The 8736-nt window shown below is 36.4% G+C and overlaps 1 long non-coding RNA gene across 1 annotated transcript; it reads right to left on the minus strand.

Moving 5' to 3' along the window:
• Positions 1-2569: 2569 nt before the first annotated feature.
• LOC145271404 (uncharacterized) lies at positions 2570-8224 on the minus strand. The gene is made up of 2 exons (XR_013865858.1): positions 5482-8224; positions 2570-2833 (listed from the first exon to the last, which is right to left on the minus strand). It is a non-coding gene; the product is annotated as an uncharacterized LOC145271404 (long non-coding RNA).
• Between the last annotated feature and the right edge of the window lie 512 nt (positions 8225-8736).

Consider the following 8736-nt stretch of genomic DNA (forward strand, 5'->3'; position numbering starts at 1 on the left):
GTTTTGTTCTTTCGTATTTTCATTTGAAATTCAAGTTTCACGACAACTTGATTACAAAGTTAGAATACAAAGAATAGATTTCTAAATAATACCGTTTTTATTTCGGCACGGTAGCATAACTGCATAGGATGCATATACTTTTGAAGGTTTTTGTTTTTTTTCCTATTATAATTATATGTATATTTTCTTGTGTCTATGACGTAACTGTTCCTTAGTTTGTCTTTATCAATGTTACAGCATATTCCAAATATCACATCAATCTATAGAGTGGTTTATTTAAGTGATATTTTAAGTCTATACCTATGTCCCCTCTTGTTAGGACTTAGAAATTTTCAATTGAATACACGTTGACTTGCCTTGGTCTATAGAATCTACCTCTCATTCAGGTATGCTGAAAACGAATATCGCAAGGAAAATTAACTGAGACAAATAGTTTTCGAGCAAGTTTTATTAATGCGTGTATTTTGAATTGTAAATCACTGGCGACCATGTTTGGACAGTTTTAACAGGCGGCGTATGAAAGGGGCCAACCCTCAGTTTGTTCAGGTATGCTGAAAACGAATATCGCAAGGAAAATTAGCAGAGACAAATAGTTTTGGAGCTAGTTTTATTAATGCGTGTATTTTGAAATGTAAATCACTGGCGACCATGTTTGAACAGGCAGCATATGAAAGGGGCCAACCCTCAATTTGTTCAGGTATGCTGAAAACGAATATCGCAAGGAAAATTAGCTGAGACAAATAGTTTTGGAGCTAGTTTTATTAATGCGTGTATTTTGAAATGTAAATCACTGGCGACCATGTTTGAACAGGCAGCATATGAAAGGGGCCAACCCTCAATTTGTTCAGGTATGCTGAAAACGAATATCGCAAGGAAAATTAGCTGAGACAAATAGTTTTGGAGCTAGTTTTATTAATGCGTGTATTTTGAAATGTAAATCACTGGCGACCATGTTTGAACAGGCAGCATATGAAAGGGGCCAACCCTCAATTTGTTCAGGTATGCTGAAAACGAATATCGCAAGGAAAATTAGCTGAGACAAATAGTTTTGGAGCTAGTTTTATTAATGCGTGTATTTTGAAATATAAATCACTGGCGACCATGTTTGAACAGGCAGCATATGAAAGGGGCCAACCCTCAATTTGTTCAGGTATGCTGAAAACGAATATCGCAAGGAAAATTAGCGGAGACAAATAGTTTTGGAGCTAGTTTTATTAATGCGTGTATTTTGAAATGTAAATCACTGGCGACCATGTTTGAACAGGCAGCATATGAAAGGGGCCAACCCTCAATTTGGTCAGGAATGCTGAAAACGAATTTTATATATTATATTTTTTATATATAAAATTTTATATATTATATTTTTATATATTAAATTTAGGTGAGTAAATTAAGAAGTTAGTTATATATATATATAGATATAGATATATACAACTACTTCATTTACTCATATAAAATTAATATACGAAAGTATAGATTTATGCGTAAACTTTAAGTATTTACTTCAAAACTGCTCAATACGTTAGTAGAGCTCGTTAGTAATTTATGAAATATATATGGCGATTAAGCTACACTGAATATTCGGCGTTTCATCCACTATAGGATTCGTTAGCCTGACGAATCCTATAGTGGATGAAACGCCGAATATTCAGTGTAGCTTAATCGCCATACATACATATATATATATATATATATATACATATATATATGTTAGTACATTTTCATATGGTTTTTTAAAGGTAGATAACTCTTATTTTTATTATCTCCCTTGAGAAAGCACACACATCTATATATATATATATATATATATATATATATATATATATATACATATATTTGTGAGTATATTTTCATATGGTTTCCTAAAGGTAACTCTGACTTTAATTATCTGCCTTGATTAATATCTGAGAAGTTCTTTTTGTTTTAACTTATTTTAAAGCGTTTATTTACTTTGGAACATAAGTGTTCAGGCTCAAATTAGAACAAGACCGAGGTGACTGTCATGAGACCGTCGTCTCCCTGCATATTAAAAGAAAGTCCCCACCAACCTCCATATGTAGTTACTTGTCATGTCGAAAATAGTAATATATCCAAAAATTACGAAAACTCTACAAGTGCAGAGTTCTTTATAGTTCAAAGTAATTTGTATGTTTGTTAAAAACTACTTCAAAAATGCTGTTTGACTTTAAGTATCGTTTAAAGACAAAACCAATATTAAGTATTTAATTGTCATGCCGAAAATAGTAATATATCCAAAAATGACGAAAACTCACCAAGTGCAGAGTTCTTTATAGTTCAAACCAATATTAAGTAATTTTTTTTTGCATACATTATTGCTGATATTCATGCTGCTCCTCTTTGATAAAATTGTCTCTAGGATGGATTAGGGTTGGGGGTCAGGGTTAGCTTCTTTTTTTTTTTTATATTTGATATGTAATTCTATGTCGATTTTTTTAATCTTTTCGAGTATGCTGAAAACGAATATCACAATTAACTTTGGGGCTTATAAATCGTTTACCAGATATCAATAAACATGATGTATAACAAATAGATAACACAGAAAATAGACTTATAGTTTTTAAATGTTTATTAGAAGAAACATATGTAACCCACAGTGGGGACCCTAACAGGTACTACCACTCCGGGTCAGAGTGGACCTGGGAGCAATGGTAATTAAAGGGTGGCTCCACACTCCCCAAGCCCGCTTATGGAGCTTTACCATCGGATACAGTTTAAGGTCATATCCAGGACCCTGAAGTGGCGGCGGCTATCCTGTTCTTGTAGAAATTTCGGGTGGGAGTGGTCTTCTTCTGGGAGAAGTTTCGGCTGGTTGCTTATAAAAAAGAAAAAAGAGACAAGTTTTAATCCAACGGAAATGGAATCATGTCGTTACAAGTCCGAGTAATTTTGAAATGGATATATCTATAAATGTGAAAGTGTACAACTTTGAGTATAAACCATTGAAATGTTAGATATAGTTTCCTTGGCCATGGATCTAACGTAATAAATTCATATGACCCTTAATCAATAATGGTTAATGTGTCAAAGTTAAAAATAAAGGAAAAATATATATAAGTGTAATTATTACTTCACGCGACAAATAGCTAGGGGTTACTTTAATCCACGATGTATTTGTAAGTCATGCCGTGCTTTATTTTCTCTAGCTTTAATTTAAACCTACGTCACTGCCAGTGGTCCTACACGCAAACACGTAACGGGTTCTAGCCTTCCTCCCTGCTACCACGCGTTTTTCGTTGTTTGGCTCAACACAAAACCCCCAAACTCCCAGGGCTAAAATGCTAGTTTTGTTGTACAAAGTACTGAGATGCCAGACAATTATGCTAGTTTAGAACTTTGAGGTCCAAGTAATCAGCCACATTTTCCAGTTTTGGGGCATAAATATTACTGCAAAGGCGTGTAAAGGGCAAACTCGAATTTGAGCGCAATTGTTAATCTAATAATTGCTAATTTTTAATATGCCATTATTATTATCATTTTCTTATATGGATCAGCAATATATTTTTACTAGTAATAAGTTTATTTTTAGAACAGCTTATCACTTATTCTCTGGTATATTTTTGGTTTTAAAGTATTATTTTAGTATTAGTGTTTAATCTTTCAGTATTTATACAATTTAACATTTTGATATTTACATTTATGTCGAGGTTTAGTGTTTATTATTTGATCGGTTATAATTTAATTTAGTGCTAATTTATAAGTTATGTTTTAGTATCTAATCATGATTTTTTTGTTTTTAATTATTAGTTTTAGTTTTTATAGTTATTTAATATATTATAATTTATTAGAATATATTAACAGTAGTAAAATTATATTACTGATCCATAATGAAAATGATAATTATAGCTGGAACAATTACATCGAGAGCATTGCCAGGGCCGCTGCGAGGAAGGTGGGCTCTCTCTCTACCGTGCTAGAAAACTTCTAACACCCGAAAGTATCCTGTACCTCTCCAACAAGGCCACTATTCGCCCATGTATGGAGTATTGCTGTCATATTTGGGCTGGTGCATCGGCTACTAGTCTCTCGCTCCTTGACAGGGTTCAAAAGAGAGTCGCAAATCTGATAGGCCCTAAACTGGCATCTAAGCTTCAGCCTCTGTCCCATCGTCGAAACGTTGCATCCCTCTGCCTGTTCTACAAGTATTATAATGGTGAATGCTCTGATGAACTGCAAGCACTTGTGCCCCCACAACGTAAACACCCTTGACAGACCCGACAAGCTGCAAAATCCCACCCCCACACTGTAGAGATCCCTACATTTAAAAGATCTTTCTACTCCAGTAGTTTCTTCCCCAGAACTGCTAGAATTTGGAATTCCATTCCAGGTCACTGCTTCCCCAACTGTACTGACATGCATAAGTTCAAGTGCAACGTGAACCAACACCTCCCTGCCCAAATCCCTACATAGTACCCCAGTAGATGTTTCCCCCTGATAGTGGCAAAGTGCCTTGTTTGGGGTGAAAATGTAATAAAAAAAAAAAAAAAAAAAAAAAAAAAAAAAAATAGTAATGTAAATATTTGTATGTAATTACAAAGCATATTGTTCATGCATTTACATACTTTACTTTAGGCAAATCCACATGAACAAGGAAACCTATCTCTCTCGGCAAAAATGAGTTCAAACTGAAGAAATGTTATATATAATTGTTTTCGGCCAACTTTACCAAATCTGTGCGTATGGTAAAAATAAGTAAAAAAAAACAAGTAATGTTCAACGCTGCAAGAGAACTAGAGAAATAGAAAGAGAATAAAAGTTAATAGACAGGATAAAGTCTGGAACAAAAAGAGAAAAAAAGAAATTAGCAAAATTTATCAGGTGCGAAAACAGTGAGTAATGTTCAACGGTACTGGAGAACAAGAAAAGAAAGGGTCAATTAGAAGCTGGAATCATCAAAAGTCATTAGGCAAAAAAGAAATCAAGTAAATAGGACGCCATTTATCAGGTGCTGTAAAGAAATGCTCTTTTACAATCTTCAAGTCTCAACACTCACTAGTAAAAATAAGTCAAAAACAAGTAATGTTCAACGCTGCAAGAGAACTAGAAAGAGAATAAAAGTTAATAGACAGGATAAAGTCTGGAACAAAAAGAGAAAAAAGAAATTAGCGAAATTTATCTGGTGCGAAAAAAGCGAGTAATGTTCAACGGTACTGGAGAACAAGAAAAGAAAGGGCCAATTAGAAGCTGGAATCATCAAAAGTCATTAGACAAAAAAGAAATCAAGTAAATTAAGAAATTAACTGAAACCCATCTAAAACAAAGCAAATTCAGCAGCTGGTACAAAACAAGTGCTGAAAAGGTGGTTTAGAGTCCTGAAGTCTCAACAATCACTAGAAAATTAGAAATAAATCAAGGTAGTTGTTGCAGCACCACCAAGACACATTGATACAATAAATGAAACCTTTATGAATTCGATGGGAAGTTGGAGTTGCTTATAAAAAAAAAATATATATTATTACTTACTTTAGGAATTTCTGGAACTGCTTCCAAGATGGGGATGAGAGGGGTCATGGGTGTTGCTGCTGCTGGTGCTGAAAACTTGAATAACTTTTTCTTTTTTTTTAATTGTTTTTTTCTTTTTTTGGTTTGTTTGTTTTATTTATTTTCCTTTATTTCATAGCATTTTATTTTTATGAAATTATTTTTTTGGAAATTATAATTAGGAAATAACAATACTTACTTTATGACTTTCTGGAACTGCATCCAATATTGGGATGACAGGGTCATGGCTGTTGCTGTTGAAACCTGTAATAACTAGTTGTATTTTGCATTATTATTTTTACATTTTTTTTTCGGTTTATTTTCCTTTAGATCACAGTATTTTATTTTTTGTGAAATTTTCTTTTTTTAAAAAATTATAATTAGAAGAAGATATCAATACTTACTTTATGACTTTCTGGAACTGCATCCAATATTGGGATGACAGGGTCATGGCTGTTGCTGTTGAAACCTGTAATAACTAGTTGTATTTTGCATTCTTATTTTTACATTTTGTTTTTGTTTTATTTATGTTACTTTAGTACATTGCATTTTACTGAGTGTATGTAAATTATTTTGTTAATTTTTATTATAATAAAATACCTGTAACAGAAAAATAATTTTGGTTATGATCAACAAGCATGGGTGAATATTTTCGGTTAGACTTGCTAAAGTTGGTTAAAGGAAATATAAGCAGAAAGGAATTCGTTTTAATCACTAGCAACACAACAAAAGAAATACTTACCTGAGGACTTGTGCTGATTCTAACTAGAAGCTGCAGTAATACAAAAGAGGAAAATTAAACTTGTCAATTACAAAAACTGAAATCGAAAAGAAGAAACGCTTGATGCTTTACTCACCTCTGGCTGGTCGTGGTCCCCATCAAACTGAAAAAGGAGGGAAAGGGTGGAATCCACTAGTTACCAGGTACCGTACAGGAAAGGACAGTCTGGCCAGGTAGGTGATGATCTCCCCAAAGTGGAGCGCTACATAAAACATGCATTGCTACGAACATCCTCCGAAAAAGGCGGTTTCTACTCGGAATAAAAGGCGGAGCAGAAAACGGAAGTGTTCTCTCTACTCAACACGATTCCTAGAGAGATACCACAAGATTGTGCGTGAATGTGGAAGAGCCTATGAAAACTCACAAAACTGCCATTCCTACTATCGTATCGGATATTATTAATCGGAGGTCCATCATTGCATTACCGCCCCAGCTCGTAGTTGATAGATAGTAGGAATAATATTACCAGCGCCCTTCAGGCAGCTTGTGAGAACACACAAACTAATGGTAGTATTACTCTAGTCGTTCCTGGTCGAATGGAGCCATGCATGCATTATGTAGTAACACGAGCACGTGTCGCCTGATAAGAAAGAGCGTAGGCTCACCCACTTGGGGAGATTCCCTATCCAGACTTGCACCTATTTGTACACCTGGAACCGGACTCAGAACCTCGACAATGAGAAGAGTCAAGGAGAGCAAGGTGTTGAACTACCTAAAGAGGTCACCATATAAAACAAGCGTTGCTGTGAACAACCTTCCAAAACGAGGGAAGGGACTTTTTGTTCTCTCTACCCAACAGGATTCCTAGAGAGATACCACTAGATTGTGCGTGAATGTGGAAGAGCCTATGAAAGCTCACAAAACTGCCATTCCTACTATCGTATCGGATATTATTAATCGGAGGTCCATCATTGCATTACCGCCCCAGCTCATAGTTGATAGATAGTAGGAATAATATTACCAGCGCCCTTCAAGCAGCTTGTGAGCACACGCAAACTAATAGCAGTATTACTCTAGTCGTCCGTAGTCGAGTGGAGGCACGCGTGAATTACATAGTAGAAACACGAGCACGTGTCGCTCCCTCTTCGGGGGAATTCGGAAAAGCGCACCTTGCGCTGCAGGTATTTGTTGAGCTGGGAGTTGACTCAACACCTCGACACTGAGAAAAGAGCTTTAGAAAAGCTCCAGATTAGTTACCTGCAAAGTCGAGGAAAGTTGGAGGACCAGGCCTGCGAAGGAGAACACACACAATTTGGGCCTTGATGGAAGCACACGGGAGAGAGGGAGGCCCATTTTTCTCTTTCGGGGGAGTGTTCTCCTTCCAGCCTGCTCAAGCACGTCTTTTCTGCTCGCCACATGCAAGCGTATAAAAAGACGACCAGATGACGGACGCAACAAACTCATGCCGTCATTCATTAACTGGATTTTGATCGGGTTCCGTACAACAAGGTGTTGAACTCCCTAAAGAGGGCACCATATAAAACAAGCGTTGCTGCGAACAACCTTCCAAAACGAGGGAAGGGACTTTTTGTTCTCTCTACCCAACAGGATTCCTAGAGAGATACCACAAGATTGTGCGTGAATGTGGAAGAGCCTATGAAAGCTCACAAAACTGCCATTCCTACTATCGTATCGGATATTACTAATCGGAGGTCCATCATTGCATTACCGCCCCAGCTCGTAGTTGATAGATAGTAGGAATAATATTACCAGCGCCCTTCAAGCAGCTTGTGAGCACACGCACACTAATTGTAGTATTACTCTAGTCGTTCCTGGTCGAATGGAGCCATGCATGCATTATGTAGTAATAAAATAAAATACCTGTAAGAGAAAAATAATTCTGGCTATGATCAAGCATGGGTGATTATTTTTGGTTAGACTTGCAAAAGTTGGTTAAAGGAAATATAAGCAGAAAGGAATTCGTTTTAATCACTAGCAACACAACGAAAGAAATACTTACCTGAGGACTTGTGCCGATTCTAACTAGAAGCTGCAGTAATGGAAAAGAGGAAAATTAAACTTGTCAATTACAAAAACTGAAATCGAAAAGAAGAAACGCTTGATGCTTTACTCACCTCTGGCTAGTCGTGGTCACCATCAAACTGAAAAACGAGGAAAAGGGTGGAATCCACTCGTTACCAGGTTTCGTACAGGAAAGGACAGTCTGGCCAGGTAGGTGATGATCTCCCCAAAGTGGAGCGCTACATAAAACATGCATTGCTACGAACATCCTCCGAAAAAGGCGGTTTCTACTCGGAATAAAAGGCGGAGCAGAAAACGGAAGTGTTCTCTCTGCTCAACACGATTCCTAGAGAGATACCACGAGATTGTGCGTGAATGAGGAAGAGGCGATGAAAGCTCACAAAACTGCCATTCCTACTATCGTATCGGATATTGTAACTCGGAGGTCCATCATTGCATTACCGCCCCAGCTCGTAGTTGATAGATAGTAGGAA

This window comes from Euprymna scolopes, chromosome 46 (genome assembly GCF_053919585.1).
Source record: "Euprymna scolopes isolate OS-2025 chromosome 46, ASM5391958v1, whole genome shotgun sequence".
Taxonomy (NCBI): domain Eukaryota; kingdom Metazoa; phylum Mollusca; class Cephalopoda; order Sepiida; family Sepiolidae; genus Euprymna; species Euprymna scolopes.